Raw genomic sequence first — 21,644 nt, forward strand, 5'->3', positions numbered from 1 at the left:
CAAGCAGACTGAACATTTTTACACTTTACGGCCACTATCCTATGTTTATCCATGTGCCTGCACTCCAGACATTTTTGTCCCCAGCCTTCCAATCTTTTTCTTTCCAGGCCTCTGAGCAGAAGCCAGGTCTCTTGCTACTGCCTACGAATCTGTTTATATTCTAGCTGTGACCCACAAGTTTGTCTACACAATGTGGATGACCAGATGTCCCACCTGAAACTTTTCCTATTAGCAGGGCTTCCCCTCATCACTGTCTTTCAAGGCTGCCCGTGAATGGATCTGTAACACAACTGTCCATGTTGAGTGGATCTATCCATAAACCAAGTTTTACTTTTTATTTCCTCCTTCACTGAACTGAATGGCCCCATACAGCCATAAGTGTGGGTGAAGGGAAGTGTGCTGAAGTAGCAGCGGTGGATCCCATGAGAGTCTGGGCTAACTGCTCCTATAATTTGCTTGTACCCTCTGGTGCTGCTTATGCTTGGTTTCAGATGCACCATTGCTATTTTATAGTAGATTGTTCCTGGGTTTACCTGACCTTATAACTTGGTAGGGCTGCTAGGACTAAGCTGATTCCTGGCAATCTCATCTGCATAGTCATTGGAAGTCCCACAAAGAGGCATTCTATCTTTAACAGGGCCCAGTAGTCAGGAGTTGTTTATAAACTAGTGTAAAAGGCGTAAAATACCACAGATTACATAATTTGGCTTTAGAACCCCAGTACCCTTCAATATGTTCCTCCCACTGGGGATTGCCACAAACCCTGTATGGTCTTTTTTCCCCACTACTGATACAACTAACACAATAAGAATGTTGAAATGTGTTTCTCAGGAAGCAGGGAACTTTCTTTCTCTGGGCCCCACCCAAAGACAGCAGCTTTTGCATCCCTCAGTCTATGGGCCAGAGCAGTATCTAAAGCTGTAAAATATGTTGCCTACAAAACTCAAAGAGGCAAACAGATGACATTCTCCCCTTTTCATGGTAGGAGGCGCAAAGTGTAATAATTTGTTTTGTAGGGGGATATCCTGGCACATTGTGAAACACTAGACTCATAAATTTTAGAGAGTAGAAGATTCCTTTTTTTTTTTTTTAAGATTTTTATTTATTTATTCATGAGAAACACACAAACAGAGAGGCACAGACAGAGGCAGAGGGAGAAGCAGGCTCCATGTGGAGCCTGATGTGGGACTTGATCCCAGGTCCCCAGGATCATGCCCTGGGCTGAAGCCGGCACTAAACCGCTGAGCCACCCGGGCTGCCAGAGAGTAGAAGATTCCTAAGTGTGTTTATCTCACATCCATGTGACTTGTCAAGAATTCTAGCATACTTGTCATTTTTTTTGGCCATTTGGCCTGAAAAATCTAATGCCATTAATGTAATAGATCAGTAGGCAGATCTGTAGGATATCCAGATGGTCAGATCTCTTCATTCTAGATCATGGGAGAAAACAGGAGAGTATCAGAGCCTTGAAATAAAACTCTAAATGCGTATTATTGGTCATTCCATATGAATGTGAACTGGTTTCTCATCCTCCTCTAAATGGCATGGAAAAGAATGTACATACCATAGTCAGTGACCTCATGCCATGTATTTGAAGCTGGATTCATCTGCTCTAGCAAAGATAACGATTTCTGCCATGGCGACAACAGTAGCCACTACTCCATTGTTGAGCTTGTGGTAGTTTATAATCATCTTTCAGAAATTATTTATTTTCTGTAGGTGCTAACTCAACTCATTAAATGGTATCACCATCCTTTCTTCCTTTAGGCCTTTAAGGGTGGCACTGATCTCCTTAACTCTCCCCCTCCTCCTTACCATGTGCTGTTTTTTATTCTTATCATGGTTAGAAGGGGATGAGTTAGTTTCTAGGGCCTTTACTTGAACTTTCCCTCTATAATAACTTGTACCTCAAAGACCAAGCATTCAATGTGGGAGTTACTCCCCAACTATCCAGTGTTTAAATCCTAGATGGGAAATGACCACTGTTGAATGGGTACATTGACTCAGTGAATTTACTGTAAGCTGGATGTTGGCAACACTTAATTTATTATCTGGAGACCATATGCCCAAAGTCTAAGAAGGAGTGTGATGATATGTTGAGTTTTGGGGTGTCAGTGTCCACTCATTAACTCTCTCCTTCAGTCCTCATGATATCTGAACTTCTTTCTTTCCCATTGAAGAAGCTGTGGCTCCTTTGGGGGAAAGCCTAGGGGGAACCGCTCAAGTATACTTGTGATAGTGTTGCAGGGTTATTTCTCCTAGGAACCAGCCATCTCTCTGACCAGTGCTACAATTCCAGGTCTGGAAATAGGGAAATAATTTGTGGTGTGTGTTTTTGTTTGTTTGTTTGGTTGATTTTTTTTCAGTTGGCTGCCCTCCACGTCCCCTCCCAGTGATCCAACTTTGATTTCTTCTCCTGGTTCAAGATGCCCTTGTCAGCTGCCCATCTATTATGCCCATTGATACTTCATGTTCTATTAATTGTTTTAATAACTTGCTGTGAATGCACCCTCCTGGGATGCCAGACCAAACTTATTAGTCATTACAATTATCAGCATGTCCTGAGTTCTGGAAGTTAAGCATTGTTATCTATAGTATTTGGGGATCATATCAGCCCCACTGTTAACAGTGAGCCTAGTCCTGGAATGTTTCCACTGAACATTCTATTGATGCTGGTGCCCCTCTTACCAGCATGTTCCTCATGCCATTGGTCAATACTGTGCGGTACAGGCCTTCCTGTAGAATATCTACATACTCTTGAGCTTCTCTTGAGAATGCTAAGCACTCATCATGGGCTACCGCTTTTTCTACTTTCCTAATACCCTTTGTAGTAGAGAGTTCATACCAACTCCTGATGCAGGTGCCACTTTGGTAAATCCCGTACCATGAGAATGCTCTTTTGGGTTCCTGTACCCAACTTGTTTGTGTGTGTGTGTGTGTGTGTGTGTGTGTGTGTTTAGGCTTCCGTACACACAACAAGCAATTCTCAGACACCAGCAAAGTATCCGAGAATTCAGCTCAATTCTGAAACTATTTGCGTAGATACAGAATCAGATTCCACAGGCACAGGGCTTGGTTCTACAAGACTGCCTTCTACTTCAGATGACAAGAGCAAGCCCAGGCTGTCATCCATGCTTCTGAATGACTGGCTATAAACCAGAGGCTCTGATAACTCCTCTTTGGGTTTGATTATTTTGCTAGTACAGTTCATAGAACTCACAAAACCTGTTAGCTGACTGGATTATCAATTTATTGCAATGGATATTAAAGTAGCAAATCAACAGCCAGATGAACAGATATATAGGGTGAGGTCCGGAACAAAGGAGCTTCTATCCTTGTAGAGCTTGGAACTCAGCATGGTGCCACATGGAAGCATTTCATTTCTTCAACCTGGAAGCCTCTGACCCCCTTCCTTTTAGGTTTTATAGGGGTTTTGTTACACAGGCATGATTGATTAACTCAATGACCATCGATGATTGCTTTAATCTTCAATCTCTTTCTCTCTCTCTTTCTGGAAATCAGGGGGTAGAACTGAAAGTTTTAACCCTCTATTCAGGATTGGTCCCCCTGGCAAACAGCCCTCATCCCTTGGTTCTTTCCAAAAATCATCTCATTAACTTAAACCCAATTATGGTAGAAAGGGGCATGTTATAACAAGACATCCATTGCACTTTTATGGCTGAGGCATTTTCAGGAGCTGAGGACAAGAGACCAAACAGTATAACAAAAGATGTTCTCATCACTCTTACCGCTCAGGAAATTTCAGGGGTCTGGGGACAAGAAAGTCAGGAATTATGAATGAAGATCTTGCATACATGGTTATCTGAGTGACCAAATATATATATTTCTTATAAATCACAATATGGCAACTGCCAAGTCAATCAACTTTTTACTATTTAATGTTTTGACTCCCTTGATTAAGCATCCTTAGAACCCAGTCACATAAGCACTCCCCCAGTTTCACTGGCCAAGTCTAACTGCTTTGGGGTAGGGTTTCTGTTTTCCTAGTAGATACTGTTTTCTTCATACATCTAAACAGTATGATACTTAGTTCTCACTAGTGCACACCTTCCACTGGCATGTGCCCCAACACTGCTGAAAAGTTTTAACAAATGGACCACCACCCTGTTCCAGAAGCTGATTGTGATGGGGTCCTCCCTGCCAGTGAGGTGATGAATAATGCAGCTCTAAAAACCTATATAGTTAGTTGCATTCACAGACCCCTTCTGATACCAACTTTCAAAGGTTGGATTACCTACAAGCAGATTCTGAGAAGTTTGGGGTGCAACGTACTCATTAAAAATCAACACCTAAGAAAGGAACGAGGGCTTGGCAGGCGTGGGCAGAAGAGGAAATCAAACTGTGACAAAACTCAGCAGGGATCTCTGCAGCCAGCACTACCCACCAGGATATTTCACATTGGGCCCAAATGACTGGTTTTTATACATTTACCACACTTAGTCAACAGCTATCCAAAAAAAGGAGGTGACATCAGAAGATGTGACTTCCTGCAGCTACACAGAATGTGAAGTTGCTGACGTGTGGGGGATGCCTGCTAACCACAATGTGCATGTGGGATCTTGGAAACACAGAGGTGTTTAACTCATGGTCTAAAGTTTCCAAAAATAGTAGGTAAAACAAAACAGAACCAAGAAACACTGACCGTGACTTGCTAGTTAACAGCAGAATGTGGAGGAGACACTGAGTAACTCTGAGTTTAGGTCAATCTCCACCTGGGTCTTGGAAGGCCAGCTCTCACTCGGCTGCCTTTTGGACACCCATCAACTGTAAGAATCCTAAGCCATATGGAGAAGCCATGTTTCAGTGCTCCCATTAGGAGACCTGGGCAGGCCTAGACTTTGACTCAGTCTTGCCCAGGAACCAGACACATGATTGAAGAAGCCCCTAAATGATATTAGGACCCTGTGTTCCATTCTTTCTAATTGAGCCTCTAGACATTATAGAGCAGAGACAAGCCATCCCTGTTCTGCAAACAGAATCCATGAATGTAATGAAATTGTTGTTGACTTATAGTAGAGTTTTAAGTTTTTCATATAAAAATAGTAACCAGAACAGAAAGGAAGGAAGAAAAAGAGGGATAATCTTTACAGATCCCATACCTAGATCCGCACCTAGGAAAAGAGATAAAATTCTCCAGACTAGTTATGAGGAAGAATTTTATTCTCAAGTTATAATTTGTTTGAAAGACAGAGGCAAAGAATATCATTTTATGTACTACTCTACCAGTGGATCTGTAGCTCCTGTATAATAAATGATTTTTCTTATAGTTACTCAAATATACATGTGTAATCTTAACTGAACAGGAACTTACTGGAGTATGAAGCCAAGAAGTGATTAATTTTTCTTTATAAAACTATTTCTTTTTTTAAAGATTTTATTTATTTATTTGAGAGAGTGAGCAAGAGAGAGAGAGAGAGAGAGCGAGAGCGAGCTTGAGCAGGGGAAGGGGAGGGGCAGAGGGAGAAGCAGACTCCCTGCAGAGCAGGGAGACTGATATCTGGGCTCAGTCCCAGGACCTTGTGATCAGGACCTGAGCCCGAGGCAGACGTTAAACCAACTGAGCCACCTAGGCACCTCTATCAAACTGTTTCTGGATTTTACAATCATCTGATTTGTTCTTTAAAAAATTATTAAGGAGATACACTTAAATATCAAATCTTAATTAATTTTACATTGAGTGTTCTCATAATTCAAATGATATCAAATCAGTTTGTTTTACTTAGTTATTTTATTTTGGAGGGATTATTTCCTAAATATGTACATATTTTACATATGATAATACCATCTTTCATTTCTGTTAAGCTTTCTAATTTAGAAAGCAATTCCATTCACATTGTCTGGTTGACCCTTCTTAATAACCAAATCAAATTTTTACTACTTATGAAGAAAGTAGAGTTTAAACCGATTTGTGTCTTTGCCAAATTAGTGCATTAATGCAGTGCCCAACTAGGCCTATATCCAGTTATTCAGATGCTAAGTATCTGAAATACTCATTTCAGACACTCTATTGCTTTTTTTTAAGTTTTTATTTTACGTATTAAAAATCAAACTTGATATGATAACACATGTCCACAGAAATACTTTCGTTTAAATATGTATAGAAGCAAGTAATAAAAATCATCCGAATATCCATCAACATGCATGTGAATTGAGAAAGAATTTGTGGCATTTCCACACAATAGAACACTACTCAGCAGTGAAAAGAACAAACTACTAATGCATACACATGACACAATGGATAAATTAAAGATAAACATGCAGAATGAAAAAAATCAGTTACAGAAGTGTAGAGAGTATATCATTCCAGTCACATAACATCTAGAATAGGGAAAACCTGCTAGGCTATGATGATAAGAACGAGATCGATGATTGCTTGGGTTTCATAGAATATTGTCTAATAAGAGCAAGAGGGAACTTCCTGGGATGACGGAAGTTCTCGAAATTTCGATCTGAGTAGTGGTTAAGATTCATCTAACTGTACACTTACAGTGCAAGCATTTTAATGCATGTAAGTTATACTTCAATACAAGTATATGTAACATGAAATAAAGCTGGTATATTGACAGAGAAATCCACAATTTGTGTTTCAGTCTTTGGCATCATGAAAGGAAGCTCCTTCTCCTCCACGATGGGTACTGAGCAAGAACTCTACATGTCTTTTTTGAAACATATTTTTGAATCTGCAGATAAAATTCAACTCACTGACTAGGGTGGTGTATTCCAGTTTAAATAAAAAAAAAAAAAAACTACAAAGAATATTATTCAAAACACCTAATATCCCAGTATTTATACTCTAGTATGTATGTATGTGTATGTATGAAAAACATAACTATGCAGTGGCTGTAATTACAGCATTAGGGTTATAATCAGTCTGAAAATTAAATAAATAATGTATAGGCTTTTTGAGAGAAGCATTACTTTCATTTGAAAAGTTTATTGCAGTGCCCGGCAGATTGCTTAACAAATATGCCGAATGAATGAAGCTCATTGAAGATAAGCATTTCAAAGTCATTGTTGGATTTCTTGACTCTGGATCTGTATTGAGAAATGAAATTTTGGTGGGCCAAGATTAAAAAAAAATAGAAAATCAATAAACTTCAGGTGACCACCTACATTGCTAGGCTCTGGTCCAGATCATAGGGCCTAAGGCATAATCACATTTTGTGGATTTGACATGGATACCTCATTTCATGTAACTGATCTCATACAGATTATTTCTTGGGAAAAGATTTGTAACGAGTGATTGTTGAAGATCACTATCAACAAGATCCCAGAGAAATTAGCCAATAGTAAGAAATCAATCACCATTACATAGCAAAACGGCACAAAACAAATATGTAGTTTGGGTCAGTTCCTGGCAGAGAGAAAGCAGAAAAAGAGTTCCTGAATGAAAAACCAAACAGCAATATGGCCTGAACTTCAGCTAAAGAAGCCAAGAAAGGGCAGCTGAAAATGTAGCTTACTGAGAAGCAGGTAGCTGAGTTTTTTAGCATGAAACTCTCTGGTAACCTGGGAGGCATTATGTAAATGCAAACAGTGACTCAACCTTCAAGGACATTCCAGGCACAGGACAAGTTACACAATGTTACAGGCAAAGCTAGTAACTTTATGGTTGCGATATATAAAACACATCCTGATCAACACTACAGACCAAAATATAAGTAAATACCTATTTTTTTGTTAATTAGGAACAAAACTCTACCATACATAAATATTTTCATTTATTAAAATTATGCATAATCTCTGTGGATCTTTGAAGTGCCTGAAAGTGCCACAGAGATTTAGAAAGTGAAGCTAAGATTAAGTGACCCATCTAGGACTATATGCACAGGAAAAGGCACTGGAACCTAGGTTCCTTGGTACCATACTCAGTCATCAGTGTTTTATTTTTAAAAATTCATTAAATATTAAACAATTTTAAGGCACTAGTTACAAGATTCCTGCCAGAAAGGTTTACAGTTTATAATGAAAACTTTTAATCAAAGTTTCTAATTTTATATGCTTTCAGAATAATTAAAATATTCAGGGTTGCCTGTCTGGCTCAGTCCACAGCGCATGCAACTCTTGATCTCCTGGTTGTAAATTCAAGCCCCAGGTTGGGGTAGAGATTACCTAAAAATAAAATCTAAAAAAAAAAAAAAAAAAAAAAAAAAAAAAATATATATATATATATATATATATATATATATAGAAACATATTTTTGAATCTGCAGATAAAATTCAACTCACTGACTAGGGTGGTCTATTCCAGTTTAAATAAAAAAAAACTACTATATATATTTATATATATATTCAAATGAAGGCATCTATAAGACACTTGCAATTAGAATCCATTAAGCTCACTTGATGGATAGCATTAAATAAAATGTAAAATTAGAAAAATGCCAATGGATAAGAGTTTGAATGCAGAATCTCTTTTAGAGTCCCAAAGGTCATTTATTTTACCAAAAGACCTCTCTGCGTAATTGTATACTTATGGAAAGTTACACCATATATAACAATGTCCGACATAATTGTTTTCTCTCTCTTTTTTTTTTAAGATTTTATTATTCATGAAAAAGAGATGGAGCAAGAGCAGAGAGAGAGAGAGAGAGAGAGAGAGAGAAGGAGGGAGAAGCAGACTCCCTGCTGAGCAAGGAGCCCTACATGGGGCTCATCCTCTAGGATCATGGCCTGAGCTGAAGGCAGACGCTTAACCCACTGAGCCACCTAGAGTCTCTCTCTTTTTTTATTTTTTTGTGAAAGGAGACTAGATTTGCATTCTCCACAATTCTATGGGAAGCTTCCACAGAAGATATTCCCAAAGTAGACAACATGGGTATACTCAAGACATAAATTTACAGGCAGTGGAAATATTTCTTTCATATTTTGCACATTCTATGAAATCAGGTCAGAGCAATCATATTCTCGGCTGCTAGCCAGCCACAATCTCAGCCACTGTATGCTGCCCACTGGATGGCAGGTAGGTACATGGTTCTTTTCACTCAGGGGAATATTTGGGCATTTGGCTTTTTGCTCTTACTTAAAATCAATCTATTGTGTGTAGTTTACACACACACACACACACACACACACACACACACACACAGTCTACTTTGGTCTCACAGTCTTGCCATGAAAAGGCCATTAAATATCAATTTTGAGTTGTGAAGTATCTATTTTTAGCCTTGACATAAGAACACATTATACACATTATAGCATTCTCTTAAACTCACTGATTCATTGGGTCTTTATTCCATTACGATTTATTTTATTTTTTTAAAGATTTATTTATTTATTTATTTATTTATTTATTTATTTATTTATTTATTTATGATAGACATAGAGAGGGAGAGAGAGAGGCAAAGACACAGGCAGAGGGAAAAGCAGGCCCCATGCCAGGAGCCCGAGGCTGCACTTGATTCCAGGACTCCAGGATTGCGCCCTGGGCCAAAGGCAGGCACCAAACCGTTGAGCCACCCAGGGATCCCTCCATTACGATTTATAGTCTTACTAAGTAACATCACGTATTGGTCAGAATAAGTTAGGTTATGTTCTCATAACTAATAATGCCCAAAATATCAGTGGCTTAACACAATAATGGTTTCTTGCTCACACAAAGTCCAGTGCAAGTCAAGGAATCCTTCTTTATCTCTTAATGACTCTGTTTTATAGCTATTCCATCTAAAACATGAGACTGAGAAAGGCAAAAATGGAGGAAGCACACGAGCTCTTAACTTCTTTGCCCAGAAATGATATATGTCACTTGCATCTATACTTGTTAGAACTAGTCACATGGCCCCAATATAACTATAAGAGAAGCTAGGAATAGCCTTGTCATGCAGATCATGGATAGTGTGAGCATCAACAGCCTCCACCATATAACTTCCTTAAAATCACACGATCATTTCTTTCCTCTAGTTGGCAAACATTATTACCTTGTATCTGCAAGAATTTGTGCCAGATACTGGAAGACTGCAAAGACGAATAAAATGTCTTCTCTGCCCTCCAACAACCTAATAGATCGGGGTGACAGAAAAAAAATATTTTTGTAAAGTAGAAAGAAAATGTCCCAAACAGAAGCATACACCATGTTCTATGAAAAGGAAAACCGAGGAAGATGGAATTAATTCTTATTGAAGGAATCCTTGAAGTGCCGGAGAAGTGATGACATATTTGCGGGACCTTGAAGGTAAAACAAGGCTCAGCCAAGTTTGATATGGAAAAGAGAAAATAGGGAATGCAAAAAGTCAGCAATATGTGAGAAGATATGGCATGGCTGAGGAATGAAGAACCTGAGGGTTCACAGCTGAGGATAGAGAACCTAGAATTTGAGGCTGTGGGTAGACAGTGGAAGACATTTGAGCTTTATTAGTTTATACGCTATTTATGTTTTTACTAGTTTACTTATTTGTGGAAAATGGGTTGCTAGTATATGGAGCATATTGCTGTTCTTTGTTTCTCCACTGTTATTTCATCTCATGAATAGAAATTCAGGCCAACAAAATTAACCAAAAACATTTCAAGTTCTGATCCTATGGATTGCCTTTTCTCTAAATTGTTTTCTCTTCTCAGCTTCTGGATAATATTAAGACTATAAGTCATAGGATAAATTGACTGGATTTATTCCCACCTAATTCTCCTTTCAGCTTCCTTTCTAATACAATCAAATATTTATGTAGCATGACTAGCCATAGCAATAAGGCAATTTAAAGATGAATCCTCAAATACTAACACTGGGGTAATAGGTAAATTGGATCCAGAGTTTTAATTGTTGGAAAAACAAGACTTAAAAGAAAACTACAGTTATGATTCATGCATTCATGCATGCTAGTTAGTGACGTTTAGGAATCTGACAATGAGTTAAATAGACCAAGAACATGGGTCTGTAAAAACAAGCAAACAAATACAGAAAAAAAAAAAAAAGAGAGAGAGAGAGAGAGAGGGAGAAAAAAAAATCAAAAAGAAAGTAGAGAATAGGGTCAAAATTCAGGAAAGTTTTGGTCTTCTTTCTCTTCTTTGAAAGGAAATGAGTAATGAATGAGCAGGAAAAATGTCAATAGCAAACACTCAAGAACATGACCTGGAGATGTGTCTTACTTAGTGTTTTCTTTTCAAACTTTAACATTATTTTTTCTTATGAAAATGAAGTGTCTATAGTCACTGTTAGACATTCTATTACTCTCGTATGCCTATCACATTTTATATAAATGTCATTTTACACATTTTTAGTCCAAGAAAAGCTAGTCCTTTCTGGAATTTTCTGCCTTAGTTCCTTAGTTTCCAACATCACTCCCTCTGTAAAATGTCTTCCAAACTCCCAAACTTCCAAGCTCCCTCTGTAAACTGCCTAATAATAGGCAACATTTATTCACTCATATTATCTACCATCTACTACACATGTATCATCTCACCTAAATCTTACGACAGCAATAATGGGTTGATATTGCTTCTATTTTGTAGCTACAGAAACTACCATTCCAGTTTTGTAATAAGCCCACAAACCAGCTGTGGCCGAAGCAAGGCAATGTGAATTTAGCTAAGTGACTTAATTTGTGAAGGGGGGCAGATAATGCCACCCCGAAATATGCCACTTTGGCACAGTGATTATTTTGAATTAAAGTTACTTGGGAAACAGCCAGTGCCAGGAGGACACTCTGAGCACCCCCCCCACCCCTCCCCACCCCTGCCTTTGTCCCCCTGAAAAGAGGAAGTACATCTCCCACGTGAAGTTACCCTCCCAGTACCAGGAGGCAGAGAGACCCCTTATCACCAGACACAGAGAATTCAGGGCTGAGAAGAACGTATAAACAAACCTTGTCTGCTTCGGTCACTTTTGAGTCCCATATTTTTATGGGCTCCTAGATTTTTCTCCTGTTAATCTGCTTTATGTCAGTGTACTTGTGAGGCCAGCCAAAGAACATGGAAGGGAAGAAGAAAAAAGTCTTCCTCCACTATACTTGTCAATTTCCAAATTCGTAAAATGTGAGAAATCCTAGTATTCATCTAACAGGGTTATTGTATCAATTGAAGTAACCCATAAAAGTGCTTAGTTAGGGCAGGGCTTGACAATGATACGCACTTAACACATAAGTGTAATTATTACTGTTCCTTTTCTTGCCATTTGTTTCCTGTCCCTTTGGCTTCAAAGCTTCAGTTATTTCAACCAAGTTATCTCGGCCTCTCATAAATGATTTCAGTTCTAGAATAAATAAGAAGAGCTTCCAGGAAGTTATTTTAAGACCTAGGATTAGCATGACTTTTTCACTTTTCAGGAGCAGAGATGTGTGTGTAACGTAGGTGAGGGTCTGCTAAGTCGCCAGAAACAGGGCAACAGGAATTCGCAAGTTCAAGCCCGCGTTGCTTTAAAGGTTCCTTTTTGTGTGAGCAGGACTTCAGCTGTGAAGACGTTTAAGGAACCTGATCTCTGGTGTCACCAAACGTTCAGTCCCAGCCCTTCCTCTTTCCGGCTGCCCCAAGAGTGTTCTGGACGGTGGAGGAAGGAAAAAGAGGGCAGAGGAAACCAGACCGACGGTTGTGGAATTGGCGCGAGCCCGGGCACGGCTCGTGGGCAGGTCGGACTCGCCCTTGGCGGAGTGAAGGGATTCGGGGGCTACAATGCAGCGGCCGGTGCACGGGCGCTTTCCTTCGCCTCTTTCCTGGTTCGGGGTCTTCTTGCACTAGTTTTTGTGCCCCGCGCCCCACGGGGTGAGGGTTAGGTTTCCCTTAGGTGTCGTGGTGGGGGGCCCCATCCCCAGCACTGCCGCTCCTCCCCGCGCCCGGGAACACCTCGGTCCCAACGGCGGCCCCCGGACACCTCCACGGCCGGGACGGGACGTCCGACCCCCGCCCCCCCGCGCCTCCCTCGGCCCCCACCCCCCGCGCAGCCCCCTCCCCTCCGCGCCCCCCCGCGCATCCCTCCCCCCCACCCCCCGCCCCCCGCCCCGCTCGCGGGCTCCCCGCCTAGCTCGCTGCCGCCCCCAGCTACGCCCCGGAGTCCCCGCGCCCCGGGCCCGCGTCCGCGGGGGCACAGCCGCGGGGAGCATGCTCAGTCGGCCCCGAGTCGCGGGGCGGGGCGGGGCTCCCCCTTCCCCTCCCCCCTCCCCCCGCGCGCTCCCGGGCACCCACTGGGGCGCTCTCGGGCCGCGCCTCCCTCCGCCTCCCCCCCGCCCCCCCGGGCCGCGGGGCGAGGACGAGTCCAGGGACATAAATAAATAAATAATTCCATCCACGCGGTGGCGGCGCGGCGAGCCGGCGGCGGCGGGGGCGGCGGCGCCCCGGGGTGCGGGACGGCGGGTGAAGTAAGTGCCGCGGGCGCGGGGAGGGGAGGGGAGGGGAGGGGCGCGGGGGCGCGCCTCCGCGGGGCCGCACGCCTGGGTCAGGGCAGCGCCCCGGGGCCCCGCGGAGGCACAGCCCCGGTCCCCGGGCGGCCGCGGGAGGGCGCGCAGGGCAGGGGCGCGCAGGGCAGGGCGCCGAGGGGCCCCGGGCGGGGACGGGGGGACGGCGGGTCCCGTGCGGGCCGGGGCAGCCCCGGGCGCGGCGGCGGCGGGGAGCGGCGGTGCAGGGCGGGGGGGGGGGGGGCGGCAACGGGGCGGAGGCGTCGCGGTCCCCTCCGGCTGCAGAGCGGGGCGCGGGGGGCCTGCGTGGGGCGGAGGGAGCGCGGCCGCGACCTGACGGGCTGCACACGGCCTCGGCGGGGGCGGCCGGGGCGGGCCGCTTTCCGGGGGCTGCGGGGTTTGGGGTCTACTGCGGGGATGTGGAAGTCGCACACGCGCGCACGCGCACACCGAGGAAGCGAGCCGCGGTTTCCCCGCAGGTGACTCCGCCAGGAGCAGAGGCGCCCAGTGGGTTGGGTCGAGGGAGGCCGCTGGTGTTTGCAGGAGAGCTCGTAGCCTACGTCCTCGCCCCCCTTCCCGGTCCAACAAGAGGCGCCGTGGAGCCGTAGGAGAGTGAGCCCGGGTGAGGGCAGCAGCCTGGGGGGCCCGGCGGGGACGCGGGACGCCCTTCCCTGGCGCCGCTGCCTTGGCCGCACGCAGGTGAGCGCAGAAGCGCTGCAGACCTCGGGGTGATCTCCGGGAGCCTCCAGCTCCAAGCGTGCATTTCCAGGGAGCGGGGCTGAGACCCAGGGCTGAGACCCAGAGCCCGAGGGGGGTTGCAGACCGTGGAAGAGGGAGCCAGGAGGTCAACAAGGTGACCCTTCTGGGCTCCTCGTAGAGCGATCGCAGCTCCACTTTGTGCTTCTGAACACACTGCCCTGAAAGCAATCTAAGCGGGCAGGCAACCGAGTGATTCAGTGAAAGGGAAAGATTATTACCTTAAGCAACTCGGTGTGTTGTGTAACAACTCATAAAGTCAGAGGCGGTTGGGGCTTTTTTTTTTTTTTTCCCCCAAAACTCACATCAGCAGTTTGCAGTTACATACTGCTTTTCCCCCCAGGGAGTGTTTTAATAATGGTAAGTGATCTGGAGTTTTAATGTTGGTTTCCCAATATTCAAGCTCTTGAATCCTCCCATAAATGCTCAGCCTCTTTCTGGAGACGCATGGACTCTTTTATAATATCTGGCTTACATTTTCACCCGGGAGCCCTCCTGAAGGGAAGAAGGGCAGACTGACCTATAGAAATATCTTTTATCCAGAGTCATATTCCTGGATCATGAGTCTGGAATAAAAGGAGACTCTTGCATTTACTTTTACGTCTCTCTTCATTCACTAAACTTTTTTTTTTTTTTAGACATTCAGAGTTAGACACAGACTTCAAGGTCAATTTCGTACTTTTGTAAGGTTAAGTAATTATTTAACAATCTCCTCCTCGGTTTTTCTTATCCCTACAATGTGGTTGGTGCTACCTACCCTAAAGTGCTATTATGAGGAATAACATATAGAGAAAACAGCTAAAATACAGACTAGCAATTTTTGAACCCCTTGCACCATTCCAGACACTGCACTGTGGTTATCAAGATGGATGAGGCTGACATTCCGCTCTCAAAAAATTCACATGTGGCCATCCGGGTTAATCTTCCTCCTATACTTTTGTTGTTGTCAAAAAAATTAAAAGTTTTTATTTAAATTCCAGTTACTTAACGTACAGTGTAATATTAATTTCACGTGTATAATATAGTGGTTCTACACTTTCATACAACACCCGGTGCGCATCACAATATCCTATTAGCTTTTTACCAATTTCCTTCTCAATGGAGCAAAGGAGACGTATATCCTACTAACTTGAAAGGGATTTTGCTGTTGTAAGAAATAAGAACTACTAAAAGGCAATTTGAGAAGGGCACCCCACCTCAGAAACTGGTGTGTGCAGCCCATTAGTTTGCCTATTGAGTACAGATAGGAAGTGGAGGGTTTTCTTCTTGCCTTGGGGGAAAGACACTCTTTCCTTGGAAATTATCCTTACCAATGACTTGATTTCCATTTTTTTTTGGAAGAAGAGGCTGGCCTGCAATTTCTATACTTTGGACAGAGTACAATCCACCTACTCTGAGAAGCCCAAGAGTATAGTATTATAGTATCTCTGTAATGGTTACCAAGTTCTCTGCATTGTGCTCCTACTTTCTTTAAGTCTGTTGGTTTAGGCACAAAGAGTTAACTTGTTCAGGTTGCACAGCTGGAGGCCCAGGTCTCTGGGACAAAGGAGGGAAGAGGGTAAAAGCAGGACCTCTGTAGCCTGGTCAGTCTGGGTTTTCATCTTGGCTCTGCCATTTACTAGCTAGGACAAATTTCTAAACCTCTCTAGGTCTTGATTTCTTCATGTGTGAAGACTTCCCAAAAACTTTCTTCATGTACAAAAAGAGGATAATTCAATTTCACATAATGGGAGCAAAGATCAAATGAGATAATACCCGTGAAACGCTGCTTAGCACTGTGCCAACCACGTGCATTATGGCAGCCTGTGGCACATATTAAATATGTGGCCTTGAGGCTCTTAGGCTCTTATCAGGATGACTGGTTTATTCTTCTTAATAGATATTTGAGAACCCTTAGAAGTGCCGTGTTTCCCATTAGACGGCCTACCGGAGTTGGATTGTGTCATAAACTGTTACACGGACTCTCATTGTCTGAGGTCATTTTGGTTTGTCACAGGCTTTCTCAAAACTGGATCAAAGTGATTAGGAAACGTATTGAGAAACAACTGTACACCAAGTCTCAGTCAGAAACAGACCTTAAAAAAAAATTAAAGAGAAAGCGTTGTTTTCTCAATTGGTCCCCAAAATAGTGATCCCTGGGGTCTAGTCTGCCTAGTTGGGGGAATCCAATCGTTTACAATCATAATGTGAGAGAATAGCCTAATATGGACGATTGTCTAGAGAAAAAACAAAACATTTACCCTATATACATGGCAGCTGCTAGTAAACAAGAAGGGGTATGAGCATTTATGTATAAAATAATCAAGAACACTGGGGAAAGAATTAACCACAAGTTACACAAGTTGAACTTGACTATAATAAAACTAGTCCAGCTAGCACTGGACTGAGTGGTAATGGGGTGCACCAGAGACGTTTTCAACATATTCATAAATATCAGTGTTAACAGTGATGCCAGTATTTTTGAAAACATTTTCTTGTCCGAATACAAAAATCTCTTGCAAATGTTTTCATTAATATTCATTGAAATCCCAAATGAGTTCGTGAAAATCTTGCAGGGCGTTTGAGTGACAGCTAGGCAATGCTGGCATAAAGATACTTGTGTTAAAACTTTTGTGCAGTTAGGATAGCCTTATAAAAATTGACATATGCGATTCAGTTATCTAAACTGATAATTTTTGGTAATACTTAGCTTTAAAACAGCAATTTTTTGATTAGAAATATTTGGTTCAAATGGTAAACACAAAAATATTTGTTTAGAAAAATGAAGATCTGCATAAAGTGTTGGTAGTTTTTAGAAAATTCTTTTGTGTCACTAAGACTGTTTCCTTACCTGATAACATGATAAATGTGTTCTTATTAATCATCTATACCCCTAAATAGATTCTGATTAGAGCTAATATGCAGATGAATTATAAATTATAAGAAGAAGCTGCCCTGCCAAGTAATTTACTTGCAGACCACTTTCTTTTGGAACTAGATTAGATAAGAATAAACAGCAAAACTAAAAGGCATGAATTTACTTGAACAGTTTCTAAGGGATGAACTGTAAAAGTGATACTTGCCTTATTTTAAATCTGATGCTCCGAAATTTCAGAATCCAAAGTTCTGTCGGCTCTTCTCAACTATGCAAAAGGTGTATTCAGTGATAAACAGCATCATGTGACGTGTGACGGTGTTTCCCAACAGGTGATACTGTTGGCATTTTGGCAGGACACCTCTTTGTGTGGGAATGCCTCTTTCACTGCAGGACATTTAGCGTCTATGACCTCTGTCCTCCATATGCTGATAGCTTCCCCTCAGTCATGGTGATTACCGAAAATGCCTCTGATGTTTAATTATACCTCCTGGAAGAATGGAATCAGATGCGGCTGAAAACTATTGGCCAGTAGGATCAAATTGAGAATTTCTGAGAAAATTATCCTTGAGATCAGAGTATCTCCAAAAGCATCTTCTGCTTTTTCTTCAAAAGACAAGCTCATGTGAAAAGACCTGGATTTGAAGGAATAAGTTCTTTTTTGTAAGGTATAGTAAGTATAATCCTTTAATAATCAGGTTATCCTAGGTTCCAGACTCTCATTTGTTTTAAGCTGTCAGGCTTTGGCAATATGGGCACCTGTTGCTTCTTAGACTCCTGTTTTGGCTTCCAGGCACTCCTTGTTCTTCCTCTTACTTCTCTGACTGCTTATTTGCAGCTCCTTCTTTCCTTCTGCTTTTATCTCCTGCTCAGTTTTTCTTTTGTGTATATTCTGTTGATTGACAAAGCTCATCCTATGTGACCTCTGCTTTCTCTTTGGTAGGAATAACTCCGATGTCATTATCTTCAGCCTTGACCTTCGCTAAGCTTCAAGCTGACCTTCCCAAGTGCCTGCTGGACAGCTCCCCTTCCCTGTGCTGCTGACACCTTCAGCAACATCCTCTGGACTCTCTGTCTCCCTTCTTTCCTTTGCTCCTACTGCTGCTATTAATATTAGCATTCTAGTTTAGAAGGTTAGAGACTTCCCTCCTGGTCTTGCATCTCCAAGTCAGTTGCTGCGATCTGACAATTGTACAACCAAAATACTTCTTTCATATTTTGCTCTTTTCTGATGTTGCCACAGAGTTTGGGCACCTTTGACATACTCCCTAGAATCATGTCAGTCTGTTAGTGGCTCTTCTCGCCTCTAGCGTCTTACTCTATTACTTAATTCTGTCGTTTGTCACGACATAGTCTTATGGAAGTACACCTCCCTCTCTGATATGTTCCTAACACTTTAGTGACTTCCATTTCCTGGGTCTAAGGACTAGCATTTCAGTCCTTATAATTCCCAAAAAACTTTTCTGGGCTCATCTCCCACCATCATCATACTGGAGTCCAATTGAAATGTGCTTTCTGGCTCATTTATCTGCATTCCTTTTCCTGCCACCATACCTTTGGGCATGTTGTTTTTCATCTTAAAATGCTCTAACTTCCTATTTCCGTTTCTACTTTAATCTCCTCTTCATAACTGAACTTACACACCATATTGAAATTTCCTTTGATGCCCCTAGATAAGTAGAAAAAAAAACTTTTAAAAAATTTTAGTAATGTTGCATTTGTAATCTGTCTTATTTGTTTTAAACATTTTATTATAATTGCATTTGTATAAGTCTTTAGTTTCTCTATATAGTACAGAGTTCCGGATGCCAGGTGTAATTATCTGTACTTACGTATCTTTTAACACTTTGGTGGAGTACAGAGTTGCAAGGAATTTAGAGGACTTCTGTTTCCTCCTGTTCCCTTTCATTTTTATGTACTTTAGCATCTTTAATAAACAACTGTCTATTGTTTAAGTGTACATGCTGAAGCAGTCTATTTTTTTAAGGCATTTCCAATTATGACAATGTTGTTGCTTCTACCTAGAGTTCTTACTTGGCGTTGAGGCCACACAAAATAAATCCCCCCTTTTTCTTTAAATTTTATTTGTTTCTTTGACACACAGAGAGAGAGAGAGAGAGAGAGAGAGAGAACGCGAGCTCACAAGCAGGGGGAGGGGCAGGCAGAGGGAGTGGGGGAGGGAGAAGCAGGCACCCTGCTGAGCAGGGAGCCGGACATGGGGCTACCATCCCAGGACTCTGGAATCATGACCTGAGTGGAAGGCAGACACTTGACCGACTGAGCCACCCAGGTGCCCCAATCCCTTTGCATTTTATTGACCGCCTATACATATGTGGTGATAGCTTACATGTCTTATATTTTCTCTATAAATTTAACATATTCAGTCTTTCTACCTGCTGTTTTTATAACCTGGTTAGGGCCACTGTATTTTTGGAGGCATTCAAGTTTAGAAAAGTCTGCATAAGAAATTGGTGAGTTGAAAAAAAAAAAAAAGAAATTGGTGAGTTGTTACCTCAAATCAACCTCTGGAACTAGCATAAGTTGTGCTTATGATTTTCAGAGGCATAAGCAAGAACCGATTCAGGTCAAGTTAGTCTTGCTAAATAAGCTAAATTAAGCTTTGTTTGTATGACTAAACTGGCTTTGTCCACTCGGGAATTTTCAAGGCTGATCTCTGTTTTTTATTTTAATAATACTATTTAATTGCCTTCTGTGTGTCTGATTTTTATATATAATATCTCTAATTCTTATTATTACCATGTAAGATAGATTATATTCATTTACAGATAGAATAAAGACTCAGCAAAATAAGGCTGTCCATTAGGGAACCCCAAGAGTCAGGGCCTCAGTAGATGTTTTAATGCAGGTAAGATGCTAATGGCAACTAAATCTTGCTCCCATGTCTTAAATTATTTCAAATCAGTAAATAATTAGCATTGCTATATGAAGTACTCTACATGGAGAGCTTACCTTATACAAGGTATCATTCCTGACACCCTGAGGAGACTGTAATTTCGGAGATGTTCTCAATGGGTGTAGTAGGTATGAGTATAATCCAGAGTGGAATTGTCAAAATAAACAGTAGAGAGCAGTGATAGTCTGCAACAGAGGTTGACAAACTGTAGCCCTTGGGCCATATCTAGCCTGCTGCCTATTTTTGTTAATGAAGTTTTCCTGGAATACAACTACACCCATTTGTTTTTGCATTCTCGGTGGCCAATTAATTTCCTACTGCTGGATAGAGTTGACTAAGCCCATAAAACCTAAAATATTTACTATCTAGCACTTCGAGGAAAATGTTTGTTGATCCCTGCACTAGGATTTCAGAAGAGTGAAACTTTACTATGTAATAAAGGAATAAAAAAGGACTTTAATGAATGAAGTGGAATTTGTTTTAGAGCTCAGAGTATAGTCTTTAAGTGAAATTAGATGCTGAATGTAGGTGCCACAAAACTCAAAAGCAAAAGAAAACACATGGACAAATGTAAAAATTCACTGAACAAGGATCATAGCATTGTATATAATCCGTGTAATATTATAACAATTTGTGAGTGTACCTTTTGTAAGTATTCATCTAGAACAATGATTCTTAAACTTGATGAGACTTTTGAACCAATTGGTGAATTATTTATTTATTTATTTATTTATTTATTTATTTATTTATTTATTAAGATTTTATCCATTCATTTGAGAGAAAGAGGAGGAGCAGAGGAGGAGGAGTAGAGATTGGAGGGGCAGAAGCAGAGGGGGAGGGGACTCCATGCTAAGCAGGGAGCCCAATGAGAGACTCTATCCCAGGACCCCTAAATCATGACCTCCTCTAAAGCCAAGAATTAGGTGCTTAACCGACTCAGTCATCCAGAGACCCTCAATTGGTGATTTATTTAAAGATTATATATATATATATATTTTTTTTTTTCTTTTTACTCAGTAATCTGTGATACTAAAGTATAGTCCATATGGAAAAATTACTGATCCAGAATATTATTCACTTGATCAAAGTGATTATTTCCTGTAGAGGACAGAAAAGTTGTTTTTCTCACAAGTTATCTCAATCTTCACAAAGTACGTGTGTGCTACACATGTGTTAATTATTTTTGCTAATCACTATAGTAAAAAAAATACTGGATATTGAGAACACAACTAAGTGCCACCACTGTGTCAAGAGCATTTTGTACCTTATGTAATTAAAAACTTAGAATAGCCTTAGATGTTGTTGTTCTCATTCTACAGAAGAGAATACTAAGGATCAGATAGTTTAAGACAGTAAGCTAGTAAATAGACTACCATGATTCAATATGAAATTGACTTTTTTTAAAAGGGAACTTTTGGAGATGGGACATAGATAGGAATGAACTTCAATATATTTTTTTTAAAAAATGAGCTTACCAATTTGTTCTGTTGTGTGACTGAATTCTGTTAAAAGAATTGTGCTGTATTTTTGTAAAAGTTGAGTCTGCTTTCACTACAAATGCATCTGCAAATTTTTATTGAAAATATGGATGTTTAAAAAAATACTGATGTTTTATTGACCCAGAACTTTCTTTATCCTCTGTTTTGTTACTTTCTGTCTATAATCCTGTCTCTCATTTTCTTTCTTAATGTTTGGTTGTTGATAATGTCTTCTTTTTTCCCCCTCTTTTTTCTGTAGTATCCCTTACTAATATTCATCTAGGTCCCATTTGCTTATTCCGTGG

General features: G+C 41.4%; 1 protein-coding gene and 1 long non-coding RNA gene across 13 annotated transcripts in view; one reads left to right on the plus strand and one right to left on the minus strand.

Moving 5' to 3' along the window:
• Window positions 1-1,076: 1,076 nt before the first annotated feature.
• Window positions 1,077-20,082, minus strand: LOC140642444 (uncharacterized). 4 transcript variants are annotated; one of them, XR_012038866.1, is made up of 4 exons: window positions 19,918-20,082; window positions 17,156-17,582; window positions 9,939-10,016; window positions 1,077-1,430 (listed from the first exon to the last, which is right to left on the minus strand). It is a non-coding gene; the product is annotated as an uncharacterized lncRNA (long non-coding RNA). The 4 variants fall into 4 exon arrangements; XR_012038865.1 differs by lacking the exon at window positions 19,918-20,082 and having other exon boundaries at window positions 17,156-19,747; XR_012038868.1 differs by lacking the exons at window positions 17,156-17,582; window positions 19,918-20,082 and adding an exon at window positions 12,083-12,827.
• Window positions 12,411-21,644, plus strand: part of SLC16A7 (solute carrier family 16 member 7) — a 170,185-nt gene continuing 160,951 nt past the window's right edge. For 3 of the 9 annotated variants that reach the window (XM_072843027.1, XM_072843037.1, XM_072843035.1), the window contains exon 1: window positions 17,223-17,615. The gene's annotated coding sequence lies outside the window, so the exon portion shown is untranslated. Of the gene's footprint in view, window positions 12,576-13,129; window positions 13,302-13,793; window positions 14,037-17,222; window positions 17,616-21,644 lie in introns of those variants that run through there. The other 6 variants (XM_072843026.1, XM_072843034.1, XM_072843028.1 and 3 more) reach the window with 6 other exon arrangements.

This window comes from Canis lupus, chromosome 11, assembly GCF_048164855.1.
Source record: "Canis lupus baileyi chromosome 11, mCanLup2.hap1, whole genome shotgun sequence".
Classification (NCBI taxonomy): Eukaryota; Metazoa; Chordata; class Mammalia; order Carnivora; family Canidae; genus Canis; species Canis lupus.